The sequence below is a fragment of the Spinacia oleracea genome, chromosome 6 (assembly GCF_020520425.1).
Source record: "Spinacia oleracea cultivar Varoflay chromosome 6, BTI_SOV_V1, whole genome shotgun sequence".
Classification (NCBI taxonomy): domain Eukaryota; kingdom Viridiplantae; phylum Streptophyta; class Magnoliopsida; order Caryophyllales; family Amaranthaceae; genus Spinacia; species Spinacia oleracea.
Genome location: NC_079492.1, coordinates 14,088,318 through 14,098,487, shown reverse-complemented (window position 1 = coordinate 14,098,487; position 10,170 = coordinate 14,088,318).

The following is a 10,170-nucleotide window of genomic DNA, read 5'->3' as shown; positions in this document are numbered from 1 at the left end:
CTGAATTGTTCAGTAGGACACGGCAGTAGTGCAGTAGACACAATATCTTCCTTTATAGAGACTCGGCGATTATTAGGGGACACATCAAAAAAATGATTCTTAACCACTAATGATTCCCCTGGTATGTACACTTGTCCCGTTGCAACAATCTGGATTACTTTGTGTTCCTCAATCGCCAAACAACAGTCATGCGCACCCTTGTCATATTAAATACATAAGAAATGCAGTTAGTGTTAAGATCAGTAGAGTAGAGTAGCAATGCAGTTAGTGTTAAGATCAGTAGAGTAGAGTAGAAATGCGTTCTTGTTTAAACTTAATGAAGTCAGGAGTTGGGTTATGGGAGCTAGCTTGGTAGGTCTTAGACTCGCATAGGCATACACGGATGAGGAGATCACATGTGGTGGTCACAGGTTAGTCCTGTACTCATGTCTAATGGAGAACTAGTTATGGACCGGTCCAAGGTCTTGCACTTAACTAGGCCAGTCCATGTTGATCTCATCGTTTTCTATTTATTGGGATTTTTGTTGTAGGAAGACAGAAGCCTTCTGTTATGTCAAGCCATGTTCTGTACATTTTTTGTGGTCTTGCTTGTTGGATTTAGAAGACAACATGAATATAAAGTTCTTTAGTATTCTGCTTGTTTTCCTACCTTATGGAGTTATGGGTAATATGGTTGGAGAGGAGAGAGGATTTTTAGAATCAGAATTCATCACTGAGTTTCTTTGTTGCCCTTGTTGGATAGGGTTGTGTTGTTAACCTACTGGTTCTGTAATTAGAAATAATTCTAGACTTGGAAAAACATCTGATTTAAGCTCTTATTAACTAAAGTTTTGTTGGAGTCTTTTACATCCCGTTTCCACTTAAGGTTTTCCGTGTTCCCCAAACATTGAGCATATCTTTGTACTACAGTTATTCTAAATAATCTGTATTTCAGAGTTGGGGAGAGAACTTAAATAAGTACAACGTGTTTTGTAATTAGACTTAGAGTAAACTCTAAAAGAGAGAAAAGAGTAATTCAACAGAAGTACGGGTGCAATTGTTAGAAGTAATAGTTGTGTTGAATAAAGATTTCTAGTAGTTTTCTAAAGTTTGATTGAATCAGTGTCACTTAATTCAGCATTTATAAGCTTGATTTGAAGATCAATAATTGTTCTTCTGATCAATTTGTGCACTTACAGGTTTATGAAGAGTCTTTCCCAACATTTCATTAGATTTTTTGGGAGGATTTTTGGGACTATAGTTTCTATGCAATTAATAAAATATGCATTCAATACTTTCTATAGATAAAGCTGGTCTTAATACCTCAGGATGGTCAGCACTAATCGGTTGAGTGTCGTATGTTTCGGGCCAAGGAATACCACCGTTCTCGTGTTGCGGAGAGTAAAGTTGATGGTCTTCATGCTCAAAGGACTGTTCTGAGTGTGATAATGAAACATGGTAGGGCCGAAGTTCTTTCTCTTGCTCTTGAGCTTGAAGTCGAGTGTCTGGAAGAGGACTTATGACACCTTGACATCCCTGATGAGTACCTCCAGCAAGTAATTGGGTAAAAGAACCAATAGGTTGGGCACCACTCGACCATTGAGTTCCAAGCTCAAGGGAATGTTCTGATTGCGGCCATGAAACATGGAAGGGTTCTTCTGACTGCGGTAATGAAACATGATAGGGCTGAAGTTCTTTCTCTTGTTCTTGCGCTTGAAGTCGAGTGTCTAGAAGAGGACTTGTGATACCTTGGCCTCCCTGATGTGTACCTCCAGCAAGTAGTTCGGTAAAAGAACCAGTAGGTTGTGCACCACTCAACCATTGAGTTCCAAAACTGCCAGATTGGCCACTCCCTTGACCAATGGAACCACCAGATTGTCCCCTAGCACCACAAGCTATCAATTTCTTCAACTTCTCCTGTGCCTCGGCTTGGTTTTGGCCTGACATTAAATAAGATATTAAGAGATTCTGTTGGTTTCTCATCATTTCCATCTCTGTCCTCATACCAGTGAGTTCGGCACGCAATTGGCTAGGTGGTGTTGGTTTGGCAAACCCAAAATACTGCTTATTTGTGATACCTGATCCAACGCCCCTTACACTTCCACCATGCTCCGGCTTCTTTATTGCTCGTGCCAAAATATCATCACGGCGGCTCTTGAAAGAAATTTCACCTCTTTCAGCTTGAGCTTTCAGTGCATACTGAAATCAACAATGAGCAACCAATCTATTTAGCTATACGATAGCAACACAAGTTTACATATATGATTAAAAAAAAGGATATATACAAATCGTTACAATTGTTTCAGCAGTCTCTTGATCGATTGGATTCTTAAAGGTATATTTTCCATCTTTGAAATGTGAATGAGCTCGCAACCAAGTCTCATGTCGAGGCACCTGATCGATATGAATCCCTTTTTTCATAAATTCTTTTGCCTGACAAAAAAAACACGCAGCGTATAATTAATTATATATGCACTAAGTAAGAGGTTGGATTATATTGAACTTGAACAATAGTGTAAATGCTAATTGCTAATCACTGGACATTAAAGCAGCCTAAAACACAGATCCGGAGCTTTCTGTCTCAGAATGAAGACTAAACAAACTTTTACTAGATCAGGATAAGGCGGCCTCTAAACTTTACAGTGAACCGTTGGTTGTTCAGTAACTGAAGATTCAACTGTTTGCTGTTTTGTTACTAGATTTGTTCCCCTACAACTGTTACTAGATCAGGATACCCTTAGTTTTACACCCTAACCTGAGACTTTTACGATCAAAATGATGTACAGAGCTCAGAAATAGACAGTACATAAGACCCAATGGAATCATTTTGTTCATAATTATTTACCAACTTTGATTAACTTCCTCCACAAAGTAGCTAGGAACAAAACTTACTATCTGGTCTTGATAGTACTGGTACCCTAGAGGGCCTCCACAGTAGCTTGAAGTCTTCAGCATTGACCTTGCTCGACTATCTTCACTCACCTCCTACAAAATAAACTAGGTCAAAGTTAGTAGACGCAAATTGTTTTACAACAACTAACATCATAACCAGTGGCAGGTGTTGATATAATTTAATTTAAAAGCAGAGTACTCCATATTACAGTAGATATCTTATTAAATAAGACATTTTATTTTACTCACGTTTTGGTCTGAATTAGCATTGTACTTGGTTTGATGTTAGAGCAAGAAATATTAGTAGAATCTGACAGCAAGTACAGTGGAGCAAATGATGGTGTGGCTGTAGGTAAACCTGCCACTGATCGTAAAAGGATAATAAACCAATACCTTGAACTTTTCAGAAGTACTCTGTGCAACAAATTTATTCCAAATTTCTTGAGTTAGCCAAGGATATTTCCAATCCGGTGGCCTTGCTCTCAACCTTCCAGATTTATGGTACAACCATTTCTTCCTTAATCTGGTCTTGTATGCTCTCCATCTGTCATCAGCTTGCTGCAAGATATACTTTTTACGCTCTTCTAACACAATGAATTCCTTCTGCATCAATAATCATTATTATTAAAAACATACAGTAACAAGCAATGTAATAATAAAATTATTCAAAGTTACTTATTGTGTACAAATATACTTACTTTTATGCACTCGTACAATCCATCTAATGTTTCTTTTGGAACATCGTTCCACCTCTCATATGTTATGCATACTCGCTCCCGAGTCACTACACCAATGTAAGTCGTAAAACTGAGCTTGTATTCCCCGCATGGTATACCCGAAATTGGATCCCATTCTAAAGGGATTTTGGTCCCATTTTTAATAGCTATTCCAACCGCATTAACTACTGTACGACCCCTCTCATCCTCACGTCTAACCCGTTCTGCATCAGAATCATCCTCGTCAGTAAGATCGCCTTGAGGTGGGGCCATTTTCCTTTTCTTTCTCGCCATAAACCTACAAAAATTCAATGTTGTAAGTTAATAAGCTATATAATTAAAACTAATAAAGAGAAATGCAGTAATAAAACTACATAATTATTAGATCAATATTAAAACTACATAAACCTAAAAAGATAGCAATATTATAAGTTAATAAGCTACTTAATCAATAGTAAATTGCAGGTATACATGCATACATGCTGACCAATCATCACAAAATATAATGTCCACCAGCAGCTCAAACACACAAATACACAATCATGCAACGGAAGAATTAGATGTATCCAGCAGATAATTGAAGGGCAGTTTCATGCCCTGACACTCTATATAATTAAAACTAATAAAGAGAGATGCAGATAATAGTTCTTATGTTTGCACCTCATTTCTCTTTCCGTCGACGCTTCCGTGATGCACCCTCATTACTAGTGTCATCAACCCATGTTCCTTCACTATGGTCATCACGTATATATGTTACTGAATTATCTCCATAATCGTTGATGACATCTTGGACTTGTACCCCATTAGTGAAATGGATTTCCTCTTCTTCAATATCATCATCTTCATGGTAGTCAACAATTTCATCGATTTCAAACCGAGACCTTGGCTTTATAACAGCAGACCTTTTTTGATCGGATGGATCAGTCATGTAGAACACTTGTCTTGCTTGACTAGCCAATATGTAAGGATCTTCCTTATGACCAAGCTTGTCAAAATTAACCAAAGTAAACCTTATATCTTCATAGTCAACTCCGTTGTTGTTATCAACCCATTTGCAACCAAAAACTGGTATCACAAAATCATTGTATTGCAACTCAACAATTTTTTCAATGACACCGTAATACCACATTTTACCATGGGCAGGAGAACTATCTTTAGCACTTGCAAAATACATAGCTTCGACTTCAACAACAACTCCACTATTCTGCATAGTGCTAACTTCATCTTGCTCCTTAGTATAGAATGTGCAACTATTATATACATACCCAGAATAAAAAGAGGCTCTAAAATTGGGTCCTAATGCTAAACTCTTTAGTCAATCAGAAACAACATATAGTGGATCATTAAGATCTCTCATCACTTTATCTTTCAACCAAGTTCTAAATGAATTGTGATGTTGACTAAGAAGTGATTTCTGACTTGTCTTACGATTGAACTGCTTAAGGTGATCAATGTGTTTGTTAATATATGGTGTAACTTCATCCTCATTAAACAGAACATATGTGTGGGCCTTGTGCCATTCTTCATAAGACAAGTCACGTTTCTTATGACCTATGATCCCCTTTCCCTCCATTCTACCACTATGTCTTGATATTGGTGAAGGAAATAATGCCCTTGGTCCAAGTATGCATTCAATGATAAGTCTAATAAATGCGGTTCAGTATTAATTAAACAAGTTAATAATTCAGTGAGATCAAGTGAGCTGAATGCTTAGCTAGAGGCCGCTTCAGTTCTAGTGGAATTAATGATATTAATCCACAACTTACTCTTGACTGAACCCGTAGGGTCACACAAATAGTACGTAAACGGATCAAGTATTTAATGGCATTAAATACTCTATCTATGGATATTCGGAAACGACGGATCTTGGTTTCAGTGGGAGCTGAGATCGTCACAAGCAAGTGAATACTCCGGAAATGATGATATTGCCCGAAACGGAAATATGGATCGTATCGGAAATATAAATATTATCCAAGTCGTAGATGTTGCCGGAAACGGAAACATGGTACGTATCGGAAAATATTATTGGAAATGGAAATATTGCCGGAATCGGAAATATTGCCGGAAACGGAAATATTGTCAGAATCGGAAATCTTATCGGAATCGGAAAATAGTTCCGGAAACGGAAATATTAAATATTTGTTCGAAACGGAAATTAATTCCGGAATCGGAAATATTAAATATTGTTCGTATCGGAAATGAATTTCGAAACCGGGAATTTAATCGGAAGCGTATCGTACGAATGAGCATCGGACGAGGCCTGCCGGACGAAGGCCCAGCACGAAGCCAGGCCATCGCCCAGCAAGCAAGACGCGCGCCAACGCCCAGCCCAAGGCAGCGCCAGGCCCACCGCAAGGCAGGCCCAGCGCGCCAAGGCGAGGCTGCGTAGCGTGGGCTGCGTGGGCCGAGCGCACGCGTGCGGGTGCCCTCGTGGCTCCGTACGTGTGTGTGTTTGTGTCCATGCACAATACCTAAATCTATTAGGATTTGGTGTATGATTAAATTCCTATTCCTAAAAGGATTATTTAATTAATTAGAGTCCTTGTAGGATTCTAAGTTTAATTAACTCGTATCCTACTAGGATTCCAATTCCCTTTCCAATTCTCTATAAATAAGGGCCTAGGGTCATAATTTATGGACATGGGATTGAATTATTCTAAGGGTAAGTTTTGAAAGAAAAATAAGCCAAACACTTGCAAACACTTAACCGAATTTCCTAGTAACCTTAAGGGCGATTCTAGTTGGGCTAACTTTAGGCGGATCCGGACGTACTGTGGACTATCTACGGAGGGACGACATTTGGAGTCCTAAAGGCTTGTTCTTGTTCGGTTCGGGCGCAGCTAGGGAGGTCACGCTACAAAGTGTATGCTCCTAAATATGCTAAATGATTATGTGTAAATAATATGTTTCCTGGCATTAAGGTTTTTCCGCATGATTTATGTTTTGTCATATGTATCATAACCTATCAGTGGTATCACAAGCCTCTTATTATTTTCATAATCTAAATTGCATAAACATGGTTAAATATTACAAATTTGCAAGAATTAAAAGGGGTGATTAATTTTCGTAATTGTTAATTAATTGCAAATTGCGTTTATTTAATTATATGTACGCAGTTTTTCGGCAGTTTCTTCGTTACTCATCCAAATCGAGTGATTTTTGTGTCAATTCCTCATGTAAAAGGCATTCTAAAATTTTGACAAAAATTTTTTTCGGCCGAACCCAGAATTCTCAAATTCGAAGCCTAACTATGACTTTTCGGAGGTTTTAGTTTTTCGAACGCAAAAGTTTGTAAATTTAAGATGTTAAATTAAATATTTGCGATTCTTGTTGATAAATCTTGAATTTTTGATTGACCTACTGTATATGTTTAACAAGTTTGAATGCCTAGCCTTGTTAATTATGCAATCTAATTTGTAATTATAATTAATTTGTTGAAAATTCGAATAATTTAGAATTGATTTGATTTTCATAATTAATTAATAATTTAATTATATACCTATGATTAAAACCCACCATAAAAATTGTTAATTTGTGTTAAATTTTAAATTTTTATGACCTAGACTTGAATCAATGTTAATCGAAAATTAATTAATTAATAAATTTTTAATTTTTCGCCCTAAAATTATGAAATTAATATGATTTATTAATTTGTCATTAATTTTGAAAATAAAATTTTTATTTTTTATGCGATTCGCTCATATAACTTGCACGCACAAAGCAATGGACGCTACGTGTTACCCTTAAGGGGTGTTGTATAGTGCGGGCATGCGACGATGAGCAAGGGAGCTCGTCGCCCATGCGGTACGAATGCAGCAAGCAAGGCTATGGTGCACGAGCACAAGGCAGCAACCCTGCCTTGTGTCGTGTCCTATGTGCGATGGGCGAGTGGGCAAGGTCGAGAGCAAGGCAGCGACAGTCGGAACACATAATTTGAATAAAATGCTTAATGAACATTGAATTATGCATGTATGCTAGAATTTAAGTTTATTAAGAGAAACTGTGAATGGTTATTTATTTGTTTATTCTTTTCAATTGTAGTTTTAAACTATGGCAAACAACAATCAAAACATCATCATGGGTTCTGAGCTTATGGTCAAGCTGAACCTAACAAATTTTCTTGAATGGGAAGCTAAGCCAGTTGAAATAGTCAGACTCAATGGACTTGAGTATGTACTGTTACATCCCATGCCAAGCTACTATGCCAGAGACATGATCCCTGAAAGATTTTTCGCCTGGGATGCGGATCTCAAAAAGGTTATGAGTCTCATGCTGAACAATATCTCTGATGAATGGGCTAGAAGGTTTGTAGCTTATGAACCCTTTACGCTCATCAAAAATCTGAGGGATATCTGTCGTGGAAGCACGGAGGACAGAGACCTGAACGTCCATGAGTTGATTGAATCAATGGCTGGACTAAAGGTCAGTTCTCCCAACAGGTGTTATAGGATGGAAGTCCAAGAAACACATGTTTAGCTCCTTCGCACTAAACAGAGGGTAGGCGTCTCACTGAGGTTCCATGTGGATCTTATGCGTTCATATTTTGATCGCCTAAGTCTACTAGGAACACCAATAAGCAAAAGGATGGCAGTCTCTATCTTGCTCAATTCACTACACAGTGGGTTTGGTCGCTTCAAGCAAATATACCTAAGTGAACCAAGAGAAGAAACAGTTGCAGAATTTGTTCACCTTGTCAGAAAGGCTGAGATAATACTGGACTGTGAAGCCAAAGATGTACTCAAGGCTAGAGGGAGACCGTTCAAGAAAAGTGGAAAGTCCAAAGGCAATGCTAAATCAAAGCAGGACAAGTCCACATCAAGCTGTCTTTATTGTAATGGAATAGGCCATTACAAAAGAGAATGTTCAAAGCTAAAGGACGATCAGAAGAACGGAACAGTCGTTCCATCTTCAGGTATTTTCGTTATAGACTGTATACTTGCTAATTCAACTTCTTGGGTATTAGATACAGGTTGTGGCTCACACTTATGTTCCAATTCACATGGACTAAGAAGAAGTAGAAAGTTAAGCAAGGGTGAAGTCGACCTACGAGTGGGAAATGGAGCACGGATTGCTGCATTAGCTGTAGGAACTTATTATTTGTCGTTGCCCTCTGGGCTAGTTTTGGAACTGGAAGAGTGTTTCCATGTTCCAAGCCTTACTAAAAACATCATTTCAGTTTCTTGCTTAGATGCTAAGGGATTTTCCTTTTTAATAAAAGACAATAGTTGTTCGTTTTATTTTAAAGAGATGTTTTATGGATCTGCTAGATTAGTAAATGGACTTTATTTATTAGATCACGACAAACAAGTTTATAATATAAATACCAAAAAGGCCAAAAAGGATGATTCAGATCTCACTGTGAGGGGGTCGAAAAAGCACGAGGCTAATGCGTGACCTCGTCCCTCGTGGGTGTGACGATTCTTTTTATTCAATCAAGTGTAATTGGATTTCCTGTGAGTATACACCCAATTGACTAGTAATATAGGAGTCGCCATTCAGTTTTTAACGACAATGAGAAAAACTGACAAAACCCGGTTACGTGACATAAAGGGAGTGCAATTATGTTTGACCACGACGGCCGTAGGTTCCCTTGTGATCCCTGGTGTGGGGATCTCTCAACATACACCCGCAAGGTAGAGATTGAGGGTTCGGGGGACTGTAACTACCGAGAGGAGTACTTCGCTCGTCGATAACTCCAGAGGCAGGATATCTTTACTAGCTCAACATAAATAATTGAAGGGATATGCGTTAACTATTAAACTAATCTGAATTGATTTTAGCAAGATGCAACATATAATACTAATTCGGTCGTGATTATCTAATTTAAATAGCATTAAGGGACCTAGCATGATAATCCGATTTCCCAAAAATATTATATTTGTTAGGCGTGATAGAACAATCATATTAGGTTAGTTTAACAGTTCATAAAAAGGGCGAGGAAAGCAGTTAAATCATCGAAAAGGGACACATTACGACGCACCCTTGAGAGGTGCGTCACGGTTCTCAGAAAACTAACCACTTTGACTTTGCTATTTCTCCTTTTTATTTAACGAATCTCAATTATGGGACAGGATACGTTCTGTTCGATTTATGGATCAATTGCGACAGAACGCGTGAACAATTTCGCAGCGAGAGGCTTAGGCTAAGGGGTTTAGAGTCAATACTCAGAATATAATTATGTGTTGTTGTGTGTCTTTTCACGTCGAATTTAGGGGTCTATTTATAGGGAAGAGTTCGTGGAAAGATAGAATTGCAGAGTTCTAATCCGCAAATAATTAGGAAAAAACACGTACCCAGGTATTTTCAGCGCCCAGGTCTGGGCGCCGAAGATTTCGGCGCCCAGAGCCAGGCGTTGAAAATAGGGTCTGGGCTGTTTTCTTTAGTCAGATTCGGATTCCTGAAATCCGTAGAGTTTGAGATTTAATCGAGTCTTTTAGCGCGTATCACTTTTATGACGGAATGCGTCTGGGCCCGTTACGAACTCTAGGCTCGTTAGGATTTTAATTAATACGTAACTCTTATTTCCGAATCCTATTAGGAATAGGATTCTCGCGGCTTTCTATCTCATTTAGGATTTATGTTG